This window comes from Herpailurus yagouaroundi, unplaced genomic scaffold (genome assembly GCF_014898765.1).
Source record: "Herpailurus yagouaroundi ecotype Mexico unplaced genomic scaffold, PumYag 29, whole genome shotgun sequence".
NCBI classification, from domain to species: Eukaryota; Metazoa; Chordata; class Mammalia; order Carnivora; family Felidae; genus Herpailurus; species Herpailurus yagouaroundi.
In genome coordinates, this window is record NW_024412377.1 from 88,493,579 (window position 1) to 88,516,371 (window position 22,793).

The following is a 22,793-nucleotide window of genomic DNA, read 5'->3' on the forward strand; positions in this document are numbered from 1 at the left end:
TGTCACTTAGCACCTGGCCAGGAGGGAATGTGTCACCCTTCAGTGATTCAGTGATTCTCTTGAGCTGCTCATCCAGTCTGGGACAATAGTCAAGTGACTAAGTGTGGAAGGGGAATGGAACATGGCATCCTCTGCTGCTCCCTAGGAAATCAAAAAGGTGGACCTAACTCCCGCAGAAGAAACATTTGATTCACAACTGACTCAGTGGAGCATTACTGGTTTGTTTTTTAGATGTGCAAATGGGCAAGATAGTGTGTGTGTGTGTGTGTGTGTGTGTGTGCGCGCGCGCACGCGTGTGTGTGTGCGTGTGTAAGAGAGAGAAAGAGAGAGTAAAGTTAGAGATAATGTTTACATAAAATTTTATTTTCTGTTATCTGAATCTTGTTTGGATTTAAAGACTTCTAAGAACAGTTGTCCACAAAAATGTTTCCTTTAGCAGTAGTAATTAAGGGCTGAATTAGGACTGGAAAGATGTTAATAGGTTATAAACTTTATTGTTTCGCAGTGCTCCTGGAGGTTATCAATAAACTAACTACGTTTACATAGTATGGTAGAACTTCGTGAGTGTAATTTTTGTTGAAAAACAAATGCAGCAAATAGTAGAAATGGACTTTTTTACAAACTGTATGATCAAATTCAGGAATAGATATAAAATATGAAAATATGTTTATTTTACCTGAGCTTTCATGATGTCTAATTAAATAGGTTCCAATTTTTATTATAAAATATGGGTATATGAAGTTATTTTTATGCATACCTGTAGGTATCTATTATACAGGCATACTTTTTCCTTTTTATTATTTTTTTTAATTTTTTGCAATGAGGTAGCATGTGGCTCTTTCCATAGGCTTCTTTTTGTTTGTTTCAAGTCTTTATTTATTTTTTTAAAAAATTTTTTTTCAACGTTTATTTATTTTTGGGACAGAGAGAGACAGAGCATGAACAGGGGAGGGGCAGAGAGAGGGAGACATAGAATCGGAAACAGGCTCCAGGCTCTGAGCCATCAGCCCAGAGCCTGACGTGGGGCTCGAACTCACGGACCGCGAGATCGTGACCTGGCTGAAGCCGGACGCTTAACCGACTGCGCCACCCAGGCGCCCCTCAAGTCTTTATTTAAATTCCAGTTAGTTAAAAAATAAATACATAAATGAATTTAATTAGTTAATTAAAATTCCAGTTAGTTAACGTATAGTGTAATATTAGTTTCAGGAGTAGAATTTAGTGACTCACATATAACACCCAGTGCTCATCATAACAAGTATATTCCTTAATATACATCATAGGTACTTTTCATAAGAATAAAAGCACATTCTCTTATTTGTTTGGTCATTTGTTGTATTTTTATTTTTTCATGCATTCACTGAATAAAGATTGGTTGAATTTTTGTATGTGCTTTGGAATGCCCAGAGATACAAACATAAACCAGGCCCTCAAGGACTATTGGTTTTTAAGATTGCTCACAAGGCTATACATGATCTGGCCCCTGTTTATATGTTCCTCTCCAGCCAATCCCCTTTGCTGTTTCCCTCCCCCACTGCTGCCATCCTGTATTCGGGCCACCAAAACATGTTTATATTCCTCAGCTTTTCCAAACCTGATTTGTTTTGTCTTTAGCACTCCTTACTAGGCCTTTTCTTGGCCTTTATTTATCCTTCATTCAGGTCAGGTCCCAATTTATACTTTTGGAAAGCCATCCTTGTGTTTTTTCTGTATTAGAGTTAGAATTGTATTTTCTCCACCAAAGCACCATGTTATCCAATTACCTGTTGCACACTGGATTTTAAACTCCTGGAGGGAAGGGACTATGCATATGTTGTTTACCAGAACTATCCTATCTCTGTTGTTTACCTACAGAATATTTGGCCCTCAGAATATATTTGTAGAATAAATAAACAGGGGGAAACAATTATAACAGGATATATACCAGTGATTATCATGCAGCATAATGTTACTCACTTAAAGTATAAAAAAATGTTTTTACAGCTCCAATGAAACAGTTCATTAAAATTTGGTTAATTTTCTCAAAGCACAATCAAGAAACTAAAATAATCCAAATCTGTGTTAATACAGTAACCACTGGCCATATATGACTATTCACATTTTTTAATTTTTTTTTTTTTTTGAGAGAGAACACATGAGCAGGGAAGGGGCAGAGGAATAAAGAGAGAGAGAATCCCAAGCAGGCTCCATGCTGTCATCACAGAGCCTGACATGGGGCTCAATCTCATGAACCGTGAGATCATGACCTGAGCTGCAATTAGGAGTCAGACACTTAACCAACTGAGTCCCCTCAGCCCCCCATGACTATTCACATTTAAATGAATTAAAATTAGGTGAGATGTCCAGTTCGCTTCCCCTTTGGCACTAGCCACATTTCAAGGGCTCAGTAGCCACATGCAACTAGTGACTGCTGAATGGGACACGGAAGATATAAAATGCAGTGCTCATCACGGAAAGTTCCATGCAACAGTGCTGGTCTAGGTTAAAATGTGAAAAGGAGGCATTTAATCTAACGGTGTTCTCAAATTCACACCAAGATTAGTTTTTCAATATAAAATCTGAGGAGTGCATTTCAAAAGTAAAGAACCGTGGAACCGTGGATTTTAGAATCCAGAGCATAAATGTTCACTATGAGAGACACCAATTGAGAACTAAACATTCAGCCTAAAACTAAAAACATATTTTACCCCTAAACCAATAACCACAGAGTCGATCAGTAAACTTACTACCTAGTGAGAAAGCACTTGCAAGTTGTCCAGACTGACAGAGAGCTAGGCAATGTGTGCTGGGTTTTTTTTTTTTTTTTTTTTTTTTTTAAGTGCAAAGCTTGTGAACGGAAAGGGGGTAGATCTTTCTTGTTACTATTTTAAAATTACTTGAAGCAACACGAGCCAGTATTTAACTTTATAATTAGTAATTTCATTTCTTCAGAAAAGCAGGGTTTTTCTTTATGAAGGAGCTCAGAAAAATAATATTCTTGAAATACATTAAAAATTCTTCTTAGGTTACTATAAAATATAATTAAAATAGTTCTTACTGTGATTAGCTCAGTAACTCTGCCCAGTCCTCTGTTAAACCAAGTATATAATTGCTTTTCAGTAGATAATACTGAAAAATGAAGAAAGAATTAGTATATTCCAGACAGATTTAAACTTTCAGTGTTGAGGCTTCCAAGGAAAAGGGGGAAAAATGATTTTGTGAAAAAAAGGTTTAGTAAATTTCTGCTTAATTTTAATGTTCATTTTTGCTTATGTATCTTTAAAAGACTTCTACTAGTCCCTATAAATCACACTTATATTTATTCCCCAAAGTCTAAAAGAAGAAATGGGCCTAAAAATGTACTCATATTTGTCATAACTACCACAGTGGATTTTTACATATCAAATTTGAAGATTCGTTTCTTTTTTAAAAATAATGCTCTTGCTTAATTTACATGTATTTTGTAAACATGAAAAGATGCTTCACATCTCATTTATTGAACAGATCATTGTTGAGCAAATAAAGTGCATGTTAGAGCACTAGTTATATGCACAAGGCAATAAAATGGAATTTCCTCTCACCTGTTACTACACAGCTCTAATGGCTTATAGGCAGTAGTACTAACACAGAGTCGACAGAAAATTATTTAATAATAGTAGAAAAGACAAGAGGTTTCAAAATACAGCCTTTTTCTCACTGATGTAACCATTTTGTCATTATTAATTACCACCACTTTATCATCATCATCTTGCATGATCGTTCTTGACCTAGTAGAAACCAATGTCTTCATTTTTTGTTTTTTCTCCCCAGTATATGAAAGGGAAAGGGGGAAAATTTTTAGCCTGGATCATTATAGTCACTTTTTAATGATATTTACAGATTTCATGGCATATGGAACTTGGTGTTGGACAGCATATTTGAACCATTTGTTAGCCGTTGATAACACCTCAGTAAAAGTAGTATTGTTTGGCTTTAAAGTATCTGGCTTTAAAGTATCAAATTAGATACCAAAGAGTAGAACATCTTTACGTCCTCAGGACTGGTTGCTGAATAGCACTGTGTAATATTCAAAAGTGAAGTTTTAGGAACAATTCCAGAGTCCTGCCTAGAGTAGAATAAAAGATGATAAATCTTTTAATGAAATGATATTTATTATTTCACTTACCTCACTGAATTTTTAAAAAGTTATTATAAATCTGTTTCCCTTCCCTGAAAGACATAATGATGTTTTATCTACAGCTGTAACTCCAACTGCCATCTCAATGCATGGGACATTGTAGACATTCAATAAATATCACATATATATATATATATATATATATACACACACATGTATTTATGCATATATGCTTATGTGTATATACATACATAAATTAAAAGAACTTATCATTATAGTATAAATAAAATTAAACCTTGTCAAGTTTTCTTTGTTGAAGTCAGATATGTTCTAATAATAATAAAGGTGAGAATCTTTCAAGTGAACCTGAGATGAATAAAGTTGTTGCTGTGTAAGAAACAAATAGGCACAGCAGACCACATAGAAATATTACCTGTAGTAATGGTGGAAAGTAAAAAACCAATATATGTAGATTTCCTAGGGAAGAGAGAAGCAACCTGTTGGTACTTTGGCCAGGATGTGACAAGAGGGATCAGTGGGTCTCAAACTTCATCATTTCTGTCCTGTGAATTCTCTTCGGGCAATTGAACCAGGTTTCAGATTCTAGTCCAGTCTGAGTCACTGGGGCTCTTGCTGAGAGGCTGATTGGGACTCACTGGTACGGGGCAGAGCCCAAGACTATGTTTCCGACCAGTTCCCAGGTGCTGCTGATGCTGCTAGTTTGTGGACTGAACTTTGAGTAGCAAAGACTCAGACTTCCCTTTCCAAACATCTGTTTTCCCCAGCATGGAGTTTGAAAGTACATTTTTTTAAAATGTTTATTTATTTATTTATTTGTTTATTGAGAGAGAGAGAGAGAGAGAGAGAGAGAGAGAGAATCCCAAGCAGGCTCCAAGCTCAGTGCAGAGCCTGATGCAGGGCTTGGTCTCATGACCGTGAAATCATGACCTGTGCTGAAGTCAAGTGTCAGATGCTTAACCAACTGAGCCATCCAGGCGCCCCAGAAGTATATTTTTAAACACTTATTCTTTATAGCTTTACTGAGGTCTAGAATCATACCATAAAATAGATTTTTTAAAAGTAATATTTGGTAAAACTAACTCTTGAAATCAAGTGCATTAGGTTTCCAGAAGCATGATGTAAAAGGCCTGTGACTACTCAGTAAGGTGAGTGACCCTGTCTGTGGTGAACACTGCATCTCCTGACCTGGTCTCTGCCCTTGTGAGTGCCTGTCAGTTGGCAGTGGCTGCCTGTAGCACGTGTTGAAGAGGATTCTGAGCCTGAAAGCAGACTCGGCAGGCACGTGTGATGTGATTGGGTAGGCGTGTGTGCCAGGGTGCACAGAGAAGTGGAAGCTCTGTGCTTTCCTCCTTATCTTCCTGGTCAAATAATCCATAGGACATTCTGGGAGAAGACTCCAGACTTGATCACTAAAAGGACTGGAATTAGGCAAGTGTTGCGTATGTGTACAACAGATTGGGTGGGTAGATTATATTATTGGAAATATATCTCATTTTACTAATAGCTACTTTGCATGTTATCCAGTCATGTCTCAACGGCATTTAGCGTATTCTCTGTTACCCTGAAATTTAGCCACCCAATGGAAGTTTCTGAATAAGGGGAAAAAAATTTCCTGTCAATTATTTCTAAAGGTCATAAAGTTAATGACTAGCTGGGAGGTTAATTAGATTCTCAAAGCCTCTTCATATCAATTAAATCTCTTATCTTTATGTTTTAGTAAATAAACTCGATAACTATTTAGAGCTACTGTTTTAAGATAAGAAACACTGTAAACAGTAAACTGTACAACTGGTATTTGGGGTTTTTTCCTCACATCTAAGAAAGCATGGTTACAAAATAAACTAATACATGAATTAATGGTAGTATCTCTTATTCTAGAATTTCTGAATTAAATAATTTACTTTTCAAAATTACATGCAAATGACTCCTTAATTATAAACAAATACCATTTCTATGACCTTGAGAAAACTGTTTCAGAGACGAAAAACTAAGGTCAGAGTTACCCTGAAAATGAGCTACTAATAAAAAATCAACTGCACTCTCAGTGGTTCCAAACACCAAACTCCTTTCAAAGTTACTGCACATTTATAAATAAGTGATATATTTAGTGCCTATAGCCTAACAATTACAAACTCAATCACTTCTGTCATGTAAATTCTCTTTGGATAATAGAAGCAGATTTCAGAATGAAATGATATTGATGTGCATTAATCAGTAAGGTAGCCACTAGCTCTACGTGACTATTTAAATTTAAGTTAAATAAAATAAAATTGAAATGAGCTCTTAGTCTCACTAGCCACAAGCAAGTACTTGATAGCCACATGTGACTCGTGAATTCCGTATTGGTGGGACCAGTAGAGAAATACCCATCACCCTAGAAAAGTTCTATTGGGCAGCACTGATGTAGGAAGTGAAACTGGTGAATCCAGTGCTCTTGTTCATGAAGTAACTAGCAGGACGGTTGATGGATACACCTAATAAAGGGCTTGTCAACTGGAGGGGATGCAGGCGGCCATTTCATCTTTTGCTCCTAAGCATCTACTCCATGCTCATAGAGTGTCAGGGTCTGGGTCAGGGCACAGAAACCAAAGCGGGAAAGCTGAGCCACTCAGTCAGTGTTTCCTCCCAGGAGTAGAGTATTTGTTAAAATAAATGTGACTTGGTGGAGTGAAGGGAGAGGATAGAGGGAACACTAAGGCTTGAATTGCCCCAAGGAAGAAGAGAAAATGGAGGAAGGGATAGGAAAGAAGAGTCATAGGGAAGCAGAAACAAGGTAGGTCAATTCTGGACGTTCCCACGAGGAAGGAAAGAGCACATGTGCACACAATTTCTGATTTTTCCTCTTTGGAAATGTGAGAATTCTGTCTTCATCCAGGGTTCATGACTGGGATCTCCTTAAATTTAGTGGTTCTGAATTAATATTGGGGGGGAGGGGGCGGGGAGCAAAGCTGCAGAGTGATTTTCCCAAAGAATGTTGTTGAAGCATTATCATGAGAGTTTACCTTTAAATTTTTACATTTAGGAAATAGAACTTCAAAAGCCCCACAGATTTGGAGAGAAATTAAGTTCTAGTTATAGCAACATCACACACTAGCTCTCTAACCTGGGGCAGGTTATTTAACCATCTTGTCTTCAGGTTCCTGCTCTGAGTCAGATATTGTCCACCCTGACCCAGCCTTCTTCACAGGCTGTTGTGATGATTACAGGCTATAAAAGATGTCAGAGTCTGTTGTAAACTGTTAAGTCATATAAGATCTTTTCATTTGCAACATCAAGGGGAAAGTTTAAGTAATAAAAGTTGTTTAATCAAAAGAAGAAGCAAATTCTTAATTTGGAAATAAATCTACAATATTTTATATTAATAAGTATATTAAGTATACTATTCTTATATAAATAATGATAGTATTTTATATAAATTAAGATCTGAAAAAGCCACTGAGTTTTCTTTTCCCCAAGCATTTGTGAAATATTCTCTTCGTGCAAGATGAGTGGGATAATGATGATGTGTCCACCACTCTCAGGGCTGATAGTCCAATGTAAATGAAACATACACAGGACTTGTTGTTTCATTCCGCAGATATTGATGAACATGAAGACCATGTGCCAAACATTGTGCTAGTTATTGGTGACACATCTGTGACAGTCCTACCCAATGGTCCAAACCATAAGACTTAGAGTACAGTGGGATATCTGAGGCAAAAGAAAATAATTGCAACTGAGAGCACCTGAAAACATCTCATAGTGGTTATAGATGAAAGCATGACTTTGAATGATAAGTAAAAAAGTTGATAGGCTAAGCCAATCTGCAAGTCATTTATTCCCATTTAAAATAAGAGCAAGACTAATAAAGGTAGTGTGTATAGACATATAAACGCATAGATACATATATTATACACACACACATATACACACACATTTATGTGTATATGTATATTATGTAGCAGCCTTGATTCTGGTTTCTGGTTGGCATTGGATTTTTTAATATATGGTTTCTCTGTAAACATGTGGTTATAATTTTTAGAGAAAGTCTAGAAAATACAAATGTTAGAAAAATGCACTGAATATAATTGCCTTTAAGTTTGATAAAAGGTTCTCTGGTGCTAAGAATGGAAACCTCAGGTTTACATCCCACCTCCCTGGTATAACTTTACAATGAGGTTTCCCCTCATCTCTCTGAATTCTAAAACATGATACAGCTGGCTGAGAGGCTGGAAAATTGTTACATGCCTGTGTTACATTCTTATAACCTAATTGTTCTACAACTTTTCTGCAGTTTAATCATTGGAGAATGTTCTTTGTTTTTGTAGTCACTGTTTCACATAGTAACAGCTTGTTGTATTTTGGTCTGTTTGCCAGAGGGTAGGTTTATTTTTAAAACCCTGAACTCTGAATTTTTCTTTATTTTTCCAAGATTGAAAGCAGCTGAAATGCCTGGAGTTACAGGTTGAAGGCTGCTTTACAATATGTGAAGGGAAGCTTCTTTCCCTCCTCCCTTTGTGTGTGTGTGTGTGTGTGTGTGTGTGTGTGTGTGTGTGTGTGTGTTTAAATTTTTTCCTAACAAATGTCTTCTAACTGGTAGTTGTCTAAAAATAGAACACTGCCTAACTAAAAATAGCCTGGCTCTCAGTCGTGCCAAGGAAAATGGAGAGGAATAGGCGTGGAATAGAAGGCTGAGTAATCCAGTTCTATTCATTCAGAGAAACCTTTGAGAATGCGGGCGATGATAAAGTGCCCTCAAAAAACCACAGGCTTGACTCTCTCTTCAGACTTCTAGGTGCCAATAAACATTCTAGCCCCAGGATACATTTTTTTCTCATAGGTTGTAAACATTTTCTGAAAGACAAGGCTTTGTTTCACAGGACCTGACAAACTGCCATAGCTAACTAACTTTCCTAAGGTCTTAAAAATTCATAATTGTAAGAGAGATATTTTAAAAGAGCATCTTAAATGAAAGTATTGTAAAATAATGTACATCATGTAATAATTAGGAGAAAACTGTTACAATAAAAACTGCGTACTGCTTGCAGTTAAACTCAGAACTTTAAAGTTTTGCAGAAAGTTATTCCTGTGACTCACTGTAGCTAAAGAGAACAGCTGACTTAGTTTAACTCCATTAGATACAAAATTCTCTTAAGTGTATATCCCCTTGATGTGCCAGTATTTAGTCTCTTTCCCACAATTATAAATTTCACTCAGGCAGATTTTCTGTTTTAATTTTTTAATTGGAGTAGAAACTACTTTGAAAAATAACATTTCAAGAGTAGGATGACTTGAAGTTTAGAGAAAGGGAATTTTGAGTAAATCACAAAAAAAAAGACCAGTTTCACAATAGTAACTCCTTTTTTTTTTCAATTTTGTTTTGCTTAAGTAATCTGAATAATCAGGTCAAACATAGCAACAGGGTGTGGAAATGTCAGCGCAGTTCACGGGGTTATACGGGACTGAGCATTGTTATGTTCAGTTCCTGTAATGATGCTGGTGATAAGACTCTTGAGACAAAGGACTATAATTGATGGAAAGAGCCTTAAATCATTGCTAGAAGAATCAAGGTCCTTGTATCTGTGTACATCGACTCTTCTGGTCTCCTTCCGTCTTGTAAAGCATTTTGTCGTCTTGCATGGTGGCCCCCTACTGCTCTTTGTAATAGATGCAGACCACAAGTGATTCCTTCATGCAGCATACAGGGTGTAATTGTGTCTGTGTGGTGTATTAGTAATTACCAAGCTGAATTCCCATATTGTATCTTTACTGCAGGCATGGAAAAATAGGACATACAATCCTGCATAGACATTTTCAACCTAGATAGTGAACCACTTAGAGCTACATTCCAGGGACAAAGCCTTTTACATGCACACTTTTTGAACAAAATTTTCATTGTTGAGTCATTTGTGCTATGCAGGATAAATTCAGTTTTGGAAATAATTACCTCTGATATAGTCATTTCTGATTCTTCAGCAAAACCTTTGTAATATGGAAAATATTTGCTATTTTTCATTGCTAAAAAATAATTTTAATATTGCTAGATAAAATAGTGATATGAGATGTAATAATTATTATGCTAGACCACCTTGTACAAAGAATAGTGCATGGATCACTACATATAACAGATTATATAGCATTCATAAACATTACATAATTGTTTTAACAGCATTTTTAACATCAAATGGATATTTTCATACAATTCATTGATTTTGGCTCAAGCATTGTTAAACATCAGAAAAAGCTGACAATGAATTTTTGTTACAGTAAACAGATATAAATTAATAATTAATTTCTTTTCTATAAAATTTGCATCCATCCTTTATGTATTATGTAGCTAATATTGATTTGACTACCTCCTAATCATTGGGGGTTTGAAATGTTTACAGTATTATTTATCTATAATAGAAGCTAAAATAAGGCAAGCAGGTTGGTTTAAACAAGAGAAGGTATATTTTTTTTCAAATAATATCAAATGCTTATAATGACAGCTAAAAACTATTAAATGCAGTAACAGAGAAATGAATATGGCCATTTCATTAACAGTAACAAATGACATTAGATTTATTTTGTGAATTTTTAATTAAAGCATGTAAGATTTTAATTCCATTTTTACCTTCAAATTCAAAAATGACCTGCCAATATGTATATTTTACAAATTTACTTCCACTTTTGTCTATGGATAGTTTTATTCTAGCAATAATTATTAGATTTCTAGGATGTACAGAACTTTATAATGATGCTAGAGGAAATAGAATTTTGAAAAATACCATCAGTGACATCACAAAACTTAACAGTCTAGGTAAGATAGAAAATATACACGTGCATCAAAAGGACAAAACAACATAAGAGGTACTGTAAGATATTTGAGGGATAGCATTGCATAGTTAGAACATCATTCTGGAGCAAGATGCATGAGTTTTTATCCCATCTCCCCTGCTTATTGGTTGTATGTTTCCAGACAAGTTACTTAGGCTGTCTGTTTCTTACATTGTCATTTGTAAATGGGGTTAATAATAGCACCTAGTATCTAGTTATCATGAGAATTAAATTATTGAACATTTATAAAATGCTTGGAACAGGGTCTGGTGCATAGTAAGGTTGTTGGTGATGATGATGATGATGATGATACCCTGATACTTGTAATCAAATAATAACCTCTAGGAGGCAGAATTTAAAAAGTCAGGAGTGGGGCATCTGGGTGGCTCAGTCGGTTAAGTGCCTGACTCTTGGTTTCAGCTTAGGTCATCATCTCATGGTTTGTTTGTGAGGTTGAGCCCAATGGTGGGCTCTATGCTGACAGGATGGAGCCTGCTTGGGATCCTCTCTCTCCCTCTCTCACTCTTTGTCCCTTCCAGGCTCATGTGCATGCTGTCTCTCTGTCTCTCTGTCTCTGTCTCTGTCTCTCTCTTTCTCAAAATAAACTTTAAAAAATAGTAAAAAAAAAAAAAAAAAGTCAAGGGGCAGTGCCTGGATGACTCAGTTGGTTCATAGTCCAACTCTTGATTCAGGCTCAGGCCATGATCTCACAGTTAGTGAGTTCAAGTGCCACATTGGGCTCCATGCTAACAGTGCAGAACCTGCTTAGGATTCTCTCTCTCCTTGTCTTTCTGCCTCTCTCTCAAAAATAAATAAAGAAACTTTACATAAAAAATAATACATATTTGTTTTTCAGGAGAGGTGAATGTTGAGTAGTCATTTTTAGTTTCATACAAATGAAGTTCAGAAATATGGATATAAATTGATGAACAGGATGTGGGCAAATCTTTCAAAAGACCAATTATGCAAAGATCGACAAGAAGAAATGAGCAAGGGCATGATATGAATAGAATATTCACATACAGAAGGAGCTTTAACAAAGATGGCAAAGTAAATGGAGAGAAGGGAGACAGACAAATCAAGTGCTTAAATGTTTGGTGTAGAATTAGATGCAATACAATAGGTATGAGAAAGATACTTCATGGCCTCAAGCAGTAGAATAGCGAATGACAGTCAATTCTTGAGAAAAATTCTAGTGGAAAATATAACTCTCTAGATAGAAGCAATTTAGTTGTAAAAAGTGGAAATGCCAGGATATTTAATTTTTATAAGTAACATGTATATGTGTGCATGCTAAAAAGCCTAAAACCTTTCATTATATTTTTAAACTATTTATATCATTCTGTAAACATCTAGGATTATATTAAAAAAACTATTTGTTTTTGGAATATTGCATACAGGGGCATCTGGATGGCTCAGTCAGTTAAGCACTCCACTTTTGACTTCGGCTCAGGTCATGATTTCACAGTTCATGAGATGGAGCCCCACATGGGGCTCTGCAGTGACAGGCGGAGCCTGCTTGGGTTTCTCTCTCTCTCCTGTCTCTCTGCCCCTCCCCCTGCTCGCTCGCTCGCTCTCTCTCCCTCTCTCACACACACACACACTAAATAAACTTTAAAAAGTTAAAAAAATATATGCATACAATTTCACTTTGCTCTGATAATATGCACATGCATTTTTCTGGCTAAGGACTATTTGTCATATATAGTGTGTTAAAGGAAGAAATTATGGAGACCTCGGGAGGTATATATAATAAACTATATAACATTCTCTAGATTAAGTTGAAGAAGAAAGCAAATCTATAAATTTAGAAGTTCCTAATGAAGTCTGTGTGTTTTCAATGACCACATAAATGGTCAGGATTCTGGATACAGTACTTCAAATTATAAAATCCCTACCCTCACACTTTCAGGTTTATAATCTAAAAGTCCAGGCTTTTCACTGTAAGACAGTCTGGTATAAGAAAAGGGGCAGACAAGTTTTAGACTCTGCCAAGCCTGCTTTCTACAATCTTCATAAACTCCGTGCTTTGGGGCAAGTTTCTAAACCTCCACAAAATCTCCGCTTTCTAAGCAGTAAAATAGTGATAATAAATCTCACTTTTGGTCTTTTTGTAAGAATTAACTTACACCACGTACGTAACTTACACCACGTACGTATATATCCACTAGCATATGTTGGGCACATGTGCTCATAAACATGTTATTTCCCTGCTTCTCCTTCCTACAGGCGTAAATTTAGGCAAAATTTTCATTTTTTACTCTTTCTCACACACATACATACATACACACCTTGGACATTGAAATCTTTGGGGTTTTTTGTGATCATATTCAAACAAAATGTCACATTTTATAAATTGTTACATATATGTGTAACTGTATCTTGCGTAATGAGGTTATGAAATTCTTTAGAGGTAAAATTTTGACTATACAGATTTTAAAGCTACAGAAAAGGTAGAGAGAGGTAAAAATTTGGACTCTATTAAGTAAAGTCAAAACAGAATTGATAAAAATTGGTGGAACCCTGTCAGAGGAGCTTGCCCAAGTTCTGCTGGTGAACTCTGGTATATAGTTAGGATATAATTTATTCCCTGGTGTTCCCTTTGAACTACTATGTATCCAGGGAAGAGCCCAGTTAGACAATGAAAGGGAGGGCTTGGGAGAAAGAGGGAGGGGGGAGGGGGAAGTTGATTAAGATTTTAAAGCAGTGAAAGCAATTAGCAAAGCGAAGATAAGAGTGTCCCTACACTGCCAGTTCTTCTCTGATCAAAAACAAATAATTGATTTTATTAAAATACTAGCCAGCCAACAGTGTCTAGTATGATGATATTGTTAACAATAAAATATATCTATCTTACATCGCTTCTAACTTGTATCTTTGCCCTAGCTCCCTTCAGTGTTTTGATGGCAGTAAGGATACATGCTCTTGGAAATGAGCCAAGCACATACTAACGCATTATACATTTGGCTTGGTTCCAAGTGAACAGGTGTTTTAAATATTCCAGTCACATACCCACGATGTATATTGCTACTGAGGAAAGGATATCATTTCTGAACCACTGATATTTGTTTGACTCTGTTCTGAACCACACCTATTTTACACTCTGAAGATGTAGCAAGATGAACTGTGGTTTGAGAAAAGATGACCATCAGAGCCCTACTTTTACTGATAGTAAGTGCAACAAATTTATAGTTCTGAACTCTGCACCCGATGTCTGGCTATGGAGATCAAAGCACTTGCTGATCAACATTAGGAGGGAAACATTTTAGTGCTCTCCACAACTGAGTTCCTGCAAACATGAGAGATTTTATTCATATTAGACAAAACATAATAAACTATATGATAGAAATTGTGTGTTATATTATGATGAGGGGAAGAAATTTCTTTTCCTTTAGAAGCCAGGATTCAGTTTGCAGACATACCGCAATAAAACAACCTGACTTTTCTGGGGTCTAAATTACAAAACTGAAATACTTCCTTATGGAGAAAAAAGATAAAAATAGCTATGCAGAAACATATCTACCCAGAAATAATTCTGAAGATCCTTTCAAAATTAGCTTCATGCTGTGCACGTGCCTGCGCGCACACACACACACACACACATACACACAGATATGTACACATACAGATGTAGTTAATGTGAGATTGGCAGTTTCCAGAGATGAACTCAGATATATAACTTCCATCTCACTCTGACAAGTTCCTGTGTCCAATCAACAAAACTTTCATTGCTTTCTGTCCCTTTGGCTTCAGCAAGAAAATAATTCAAGAAGGTGGAGGCGGAGGTTGCCGGTGGAGGGATTCTAACTTCTCCCAGCCACCTGCTTTAACTTCATATTTCATCTCGATATAGATTGGATTCCTCTGGCCATTAGTCAACAGTATGCATTACCTCATGGAAACAGACTTTGAACTATGTTTTGCTTCCTCTTTTAATGGTACTGTTTCCCCTCATCTTTTAACCATGGTCTTTAAAAAGAAGTGGGATTCTATTCAGAATGATGGTGATGGCTGTTTGGGGCATTTTAAAACTATTAGGTGGTTAATGTGTGGTTCATATTATTTATTCAACAGAAAATTGACTTTAAACCCATGTAAAAAGCCAAGTATCATAACTGTAAACTTCTTTTAAATGTTATACAACTTTGTTTAATTTCCATTTTCAAAAACTTCAGTTTCCCATCTGAGAGATTCATGTATTGGCCAGGCTGGGGAAGCCTCCAGAGAAAACAGGGCAACTCAGCCACTGCGGAAGCCGCGTCGGTGACTGTGGGTGGCATTTCTCTGCTGAGTCACGTTTGTGCCAGGCCTTCCCTTGGTTTTTACCAGCAGTGCGGATTTTCTGACAAGATGCAAAAACCCAAGTCTTGTGGTTCTTGAAGTTCTCCTACAGTTCTCCCCTGTTCCTTGGGACTCGGGAAATTTTCCCTTTAGAAGATTCCCATCCTTTTGTGTCTTCCTTGTAGCTGTTGAAAACCTTGGGAACTTTTGCAGTCATTTCCTTCACCTCTCCTGCCTTCTGGCCTGTAAAGTAATACAGTATTATCAATCTCATTTTGAAAACAAAAGAAAGGGAAGAGCTTCTGTACCCATGTTTTAAAAGTGGAAATTTTATAGTTCATACATGATTTCTCCATGATCCCACAGTATCGGCCAAAAAGAAACAATAGTTTCTCCATCAAAGTGTATGTTTCTTCTCTTTTTCCCCCACCTACCCCCACAACCCCAGCAAAATGTTACCAGCATTGGTATCCCTTATCTGCCAAAACAAATTGAAGAGCTGAGCAGTTAGCTTGTGAATCTGAAGAATATAGGCACTGAACAATAGAAAGCAAACGTTTTCTATTAATAGAGAGTTAAAATTCTTGCTAGTATTATTTTAATAATTGTGACAAACATACACTTCATTTTACCCAGATATACAAAATGTTATTGCAGAGGACTTCCTTCCTAGTCCTAAAAACGTAGGAATGGAAAAACTTAAGCAGCCTTTCTTTTCAACAACCTACACCTCATTTTAACTCCATAGCTACCAACTAAATATTGAAGAGGCCTTCCCCTCTCTTCAGTGGATATTACAATAACACAATAGGAAAAACATTTTAGATAAAATTATTCATCAGAGGAGCGCCTGGGTGGCTCAGTTGGTTAAGTGTCCAACTTCAACTCAGGTCATGACCTCGCAGTTCGTGAGTTAGAGCCCTGCGTTGGGCTCCATGCTGACAGCTCGGAGCCTGGAGTCTGCTTCAGATTCTCTCTCAATCTCTCTCTCTCTCTCTCTCTCTGCCTCTCTCTGCCCCTCCCCTGCTTGTGCTCTCTGTCTCTCAAAAACAGATAAACATTAAAAATAAAATTGTTCATCAGAAGGTGAATTGTATTGCAAATATATCCCTTCATGAAAAAAATAAGATTTGTCAAACATTTCACCAATTTCAGCTGGGAGTAAGTACTCAAAGAAAACATTGGCTGGATTTAGGCAATCTTTATAATTGGACGACTTGCAGAGGGAGAATAGTGAAACAGCTGTGACAGGGTAAACCCTGGAGCTCCTATGTAGTTTATTAACTTGGTTCTACCACTTACTATAACTTTGTAAACCTCCGCAAGTGCTTGGACCGACCACCTTGCACCCCCTTTTCTTCATCTGTAGAATGCCAATCATGGGGAAGAGTAGTTATGAGGGCTTTAAAAAAAATCCATGCAAAGCTGCAGACTCAGTTCCTGGCACATAGGAAATACTCGATTAATGGGAGGTGTTACTGCTGAGGAACAGATTCAGTTAAGGGGAAAATTAATATTTTGATAGTGCGGGAAGACTGGTTTAATTTCCTTTTCATGCCATAGAAGAGGAAATGTTGTTTTTATAATTACCTAATGAATAATATGGAAGAAATTATTGTGCAAATGAAAAATCTAAGTTTGCCACTGAGCTAACAAAATCACTGGGAATTCATAAGGTATGGAAATTGAAATACCAAACTTAGAAGTCAGGTTGCAGTACATTTTCAGTGATAATGCCTGAAATTATTAAAGCCCTCGTGACTACCAAAGCCGATAGCTAACGCCACGGGGACCAGGAAGCCAAGGCCACAGAGCCTCCCCAGAGAAGGCTGTGTGGGGCTGGAGGACAGAGCAGTCTGTGGGACTGGCAGCCACCACTTGGCCTCATTGAGTTAGACAATGGGTGCCCAGCTGCTGCCAGAGTTGGATATCAGGATGAGCAAGATTGCTGATGGCCCGTGAGAAAGCTCTGTGTAAGATCATAAAGTGCTGAATCCAGACACAAAGAGAGGCCAGCTTACCTACTGGGGGATCAGTTGATGTGCTCACTGAATTATTTTTCCCTCTCCCCTTCAAAAGACCCTCAACTTCTCTCTCATTCTCATTCCCTTCCTCCCTCCCCATCCATCCATCTATCTACCACCGTCTTATCCTCTCTTTCTCTCTCTCCTTCTTGTCCTTCCTTTTCTTTAACATATACTCTCCATACTTCTCTGTTTTTCACTTCTCAGTGCTCTCTAGGTTTTGTAGCATCGTATGAAATCCAAAGTGACTGAATGCAAAAACTGAAGAATGTTACTTATCTGTGTAATGTATGAAGTCATGGGAAAAAGTCACTCTTGTGAAGGAGTTGCTCCAAGATTCAGGGACCATGGATTCATATATGCATAACATTCACAGCATAAGGAAAATAAATTAAAATGAGTTTGATTTTAATTATTAATTTGATTTGGAAACATAAATTTAGAAAAATTTAAACCTACACATAAAATAATAAGGTAGCTTAGCCTATGTAGGCTTTGATCAGCATTTGACATTGATAATACTAGCCTTTCCAAAACATTTCTAATGAATTACATTTTATTTGAAAGTATTTCATCTAAGAGACAGGATCTCAGTTTGCCAAAACGGACTGCATAGTAGGTGTTTTCAGAATCCCCTTTGTAGGTAGTTTGTGTCCTATTTATTTTCAATGATTATATTCAATTCAGTATTGCCTGTGCTAATGAGAAAGGACCTTTTATTCCTTTTAACTCCAGCATAGTTAACATACAGTCTTATATTAGTTTCAAGTGTATAGTATGCTGACTCAACAATTCTATACATTACTCAGTACTCATCATAAGTGTATTCTCAATCCCCTTCATCTATCCACCCACCCCTCCACCCACCTTATCTCTGGAAACCATCAGTTCTGTATAGTTAAGAGTCTGGTTTTTTTTGGTTTGTCTTTTTTTCTTTGTTTTGTTTCTCAAATTCCACAAATGAGTGAAATCATATGGTGTTTGTCTTTCTTTGATTGGCTTATTTCACTTAACATTATACCCTCTTTAGCCATTCATGTTGTGGCAAATGGCAAAGTCTCATTCTTTTTTATGGCTGAGCAATTTTCTATCAGACTGGCCTCTGACCAGTGACCATCTCATTCATTGTATCTTGGGCACTCTTTATTAAACAGGAAGTTTTCCAGTGGGGAGGGGGGGGGCACCTGGATGGTTCAGTCGGTTAAGCGTCCGACTTTGGCTCAGGTCAAGATCTCATAATTAGTGAGTTTGAGCCTTGCATTGGGCTGTCTGCTGTCAGTGCAGAGCCTGCTTCGGATCCTCTGTCCCCCTCTCTCTCTGTGCCTCCCCCACCCTCTCTCTCTCAAAAATAAACATTTTAAAAAATTTAAAAATCTTTAACAAAAAAGTTTTCCAGTGTACAACCAATAAAATGAAAATCTCAGGGGATTTTACATCAAAAGACACAAGTAATAAAGCTAGAAACCAAGGCTGCTAGCCTTTGGCAGACTTAGCAAACATTACTGATGTTGAAAGAAGAGAGAAAAGGTGCAATGTTAAAGGAAAGGTAAAGCTTGGATCCCCACTAACTTTGGCTTAATATTTCTGAGCGTCCTTATTATATGTCATCAGGCTCTCCTTGCCTGTCCAGAAGAGTCAACCGAATTGTTGCAGCATTCTACCATCAGATACTGCCCTAGTTGCTAAGGATAGAAAGCTCTCAAGAGATACTTCTTGTCTACAGGGATCTTATAATCTAGAAAATGAGACAAAAAACAAGAATGCAGAGAGCAATATTATGAAATGTGAATTACAAAGCTCTGGAGAAACACCAAAGAGCGACACATTAATTCTCTTAACTCTGTAGTCCACAGTATTCTTTCCTTTTATAATTTAACTTTATGTGTGAGGCTGGGAGAAGTGGCATTAAAAAGAGGGGGTGGTGGAGGCAAAAACTGCCTATACTCTGAGCACAAGTCCAGCAGCTGCTGTCTGTGGCTTTTCAGCCTCCATTGTGATTCCATCTTAAATAAGAATCTCTGTCACTGCAGCCTTGTTTTTTTTATGCTTTACTTTATATTTGAAAGACAAGACAGAGAGAGACAGCATGAGTGCAGGGAGCAGAGGGAGAGGAAGACACAGAATCCAAAGCAGGCTCCAGGCTCTGAGCTGTCAGCACAGAGCCCAACTCAAGGCTTGAACTCACAAGCTGTGAGATCATGACCCGAGCCGAAGTTATACACTTAACCAACTGAGCCACCCAGGTGCCCCTCTTTTACTCTTTTATTAGCAACAGCAGTTTTGGTTGGGTGTCATCCATGGGTGGGACACAGCTTTCAAGTTGCTGTAGATAAAAAGGAAAAAGACAATGTTTCTGCTCTTGTGGAGATTTATTCTAAAGCACCGAGGCTCTCCCTTCATCTGGCAGCCACAGTAGCTGTGATGTACATATTGTTCTCACACAATCCCTTCAATGCTCTGGGGCCCTGATCCCTCATGGTCACATGTCAGAGCAGTATGGGCATCGAGCAGTGTGTGCTAACACAGTTCTGGATGTCACTCTCTCGGATGGCTCATCCTTCAGAATTAGCTTGTAGGCTAGTTTTCTCAGGGCATACTCACAGGGTGTGCTAGCTGGGAAGGCAAAGGCTAGGAGGCCCTTTCCCATCATTACTATCCAATCGTTCTAGAATAACCAAAATCAAAACTTTTCCATCTGAAAGTGTCTACATAGAATGGCGTATAGCCACTCATTGGTGAGCCGGCTGGTTTATCAGGAGAGAGATAAATCAATTAGAAAAAAAATTGTTTGAATGTCTGGTACTAGGGGGAAGGAGTTGAAGATTCCATAAATAAAATCTGTGTTCACAATCTAGAATTGGTCCCTAAAAATCTCTCTGCCATTTAATAAACAGAGGGATAGAACAGAACTTGGGGAAGTATTTTCAGTCATATCCCAGGCTGAAATCTATTATTGGTGCATATAAGACCTGGAAACTACAACAGCAGGAGTGAATGGCAAACAGGGGTTTCTCCCATCAGTCCAAGGGCCAACCCAAGAGAGAAGTGGACCAGGGTCAAGCCCACTGGAACTCTTTACTCTCTTCAGCCTGGCAGAGGCCTAGAGTAGGAGATTGGTGTTAGGAAAAGAAGCAATTTAACCTTCATCTAGGAGTCCCTCGCTATCTCAGAAATGAGGATTTGGGTATCTCAAGTACAATTCTCAGGTGTGATCAAAACTGTCATGACACAAGTCAGTCAGTTGTGAACCTCACATCTTCTTCTGTGTTCCCTTATTGAATGCTCTGTGTACAGTCTGCTTTTCACATAATCTAGTGATAAACTGCAGATCCCAACTAACAGATTCTTCAAATCACATCAAAGGTAATGCCCTTTCTCCTAAAGGAGAACCTAGAAATAGAGAAGACAATCCCCAAAAGCACCTCTTGCAGTACTTTCTCAATATGTTATGTCTTCCTGGTGGTGACTGAGAGTACCAGGAGCTGGAAAGGAACAGCTGAGCAATCTGAGCAATCGTAACTCTGAGCAATCGTAAACACACACACACACACAAACATGACCATTTGCACCCCCTATAAAATAGTCTCTGTGTCACCTCCACTGTTTCCACTGCCAAAAGGATATTCTATTGCGACAATCATGAAGTGATTTTAGAACTTGCTTTAACTTACCAGAACTTGTGTTCTGTGCACTTTTCACTTAATGTTATTAAAACAAATAAATAACCCTGCCATCTTAGGAGACTACCCAACTCATTTCAGCAAGTCTGACAGTGTTAGAAAGTATGACTGTCAAGCTTGTTTGCTTGTTCATTTATGTGGTAAACAGTTACGAGAACATTTACTGAGCCCACATGTATTACTCCAGCCCTCTAGCAGGAACCAGAGATACCCAACTCTTACAGAACTCACTACCTAGTGGTGAAGCAGACATGTCAGTAGATAACATGAGAAGGGGGTCCCCAAGTGCCTAGACAGAGCTTCACGGGGCAAGTGATGGCATTAGGTAACAGGTGGCCTAGGATGACTAAGGTTCGTATATCAGAGAGCAGAAGTAAACATATTCTAGACAGGAATGAATGACATATCAAAACAGTGTTATTACAAGACCTACCTGACTTGGGAAATGGTAGGAAGTTCCCCATTGATGAAACCCAGAGTGCTAAGGGAGAAGAGAAGGAATGAGGCTGGAGAAGAAGGGGAGAACTTGCTGTGAAAACTAGTGGTTGTGGCCATTGGGAGCCGCCATGGTTTATAAGGAAAGCACTGCTACGATTACATTTGCATTGTCAGGAGACCCTGCCAAAAGTAGGATGAAGGATTGACTGGAAAGTGGGATCAGAGGACAGACTGAGGATGGGAGACCAAACAGAAAAAATAGTAATTGTTGAGTCGAGATGGTGGAGTCAAGGGTGACTTCTGGATTTCCAGCTTGGATAACTAGGTTGTGAGGTTTTCCAGGAAAAGAAAGATGGGAGGGGAATGGATGAAGGGATAGGTTATACTCAACAACATAAGTGGGGAAATAAATGAGAAGAAGAGATCGTGGGAATCCTGTAGAAATGAGGAAGTATGGTGACTGAAAATGGCAGTCCTGAGCTGATGATAAATATAGGCAGTGGGGGCTACTCCCACATCATGACTAATCATGCACTGACCCAACTTGAATAAAAAGGCATTTACAGCTAGATAAGAGCCAGCTTGGAAGCAAAAATAATGATTTAACTTATGTATATACATATACATCTTCTTTTGTTAAAATAACTCCTTAATGGTTTTTAAAAGATGCTTCAACGTGTTATTTTTAAAGAATCAGTGCTCTCAATATTCTTCCTTTTTTGTCCCCGTAACCTATTTGCAAGTAAAATGCCATAGTTGAAAAAGGTTAGTAGGTGAAGTTACGTTTATATTTTAGACTTTCAAAAATCCTCCTTCCCAATCTTTGTTAATTTACTCCTCTCCTCTCTTTCCCAACCTTTGTTTAATTTGTTAGTTCTGTCCTATCTTTTCCTTCCTTATTTAAGAAGTCAGTAACATCATTCATTCTTTTTTTTTTTTCAACGTTTATTTATTTTTGGGACAGAGAGAGACAGAGCATGAACGGGGGAGGTGCAGAGAGAGAGGGAGACACAGAATCGGAAACAGGCTCCAGGCTCCGAGCCATCAGCCCAGAGCCTGACGCGGGGCTCGAACTCACGGACTGCGAGATCGTGACCTGGCTGAAGTCGGACGCTCAACCAACTGCACCACCCAGGCGCCCCATCATCATTCATTCTTCAAACCCACTTCCAATTTAATCCTTCATATGCCAGCCTTTTATTTTTTTATCCCATCTTTTATTTTTTTAGCTTGCTTTTAGAAAGACTATTAAGATTAACTGCATATTTTAGCATGCATTTCAATCATTATATATTAAATGTTCCCTGCTTAGTACTTTACTTCAGATCTCTCTTGGATTCTGAATATCAGGGAGCATTTCATAGCTAAGTGTGCCAAACTTCTCCATCTCAATCCTTTTCCCATCCAGCCTCATGATGCATGCCTTGTCCAGGTTCCAGAAGAGGTGTGGTGGAA

The 22,793-nt window shown here is 37.8% G+C and overlaps 1 protein-coding gene and 1 long non-coding RNA gene across 24 annotated transcripts in view; one reads left to right on the forward strand and one right to left on the reverse strand.

Moving 5' to 3' along the window:
- MEF2C (myocyte enhancer factor 2C) overlaps positions 1-22,793 on the forward strand; it is a 171,686-nt gene that overhangs the window by 99,566 nt on the left and 49,327 nt on the right. The window lies entirely within an intron of this gene.
- On the reverse strand, positions 14,400-16,097 carry LOC121013444 (uncharacterized). Its single transcript, XR_005782713.1, has 2 exons — positions 15,656-16,097; positions 14,400-15,439 (listed from the first exon to the last, which is right to left on the reverse strand). It is a non-coding gene; the product is annotated as an uncharacterized LOC121013444 (long non-coding RNA).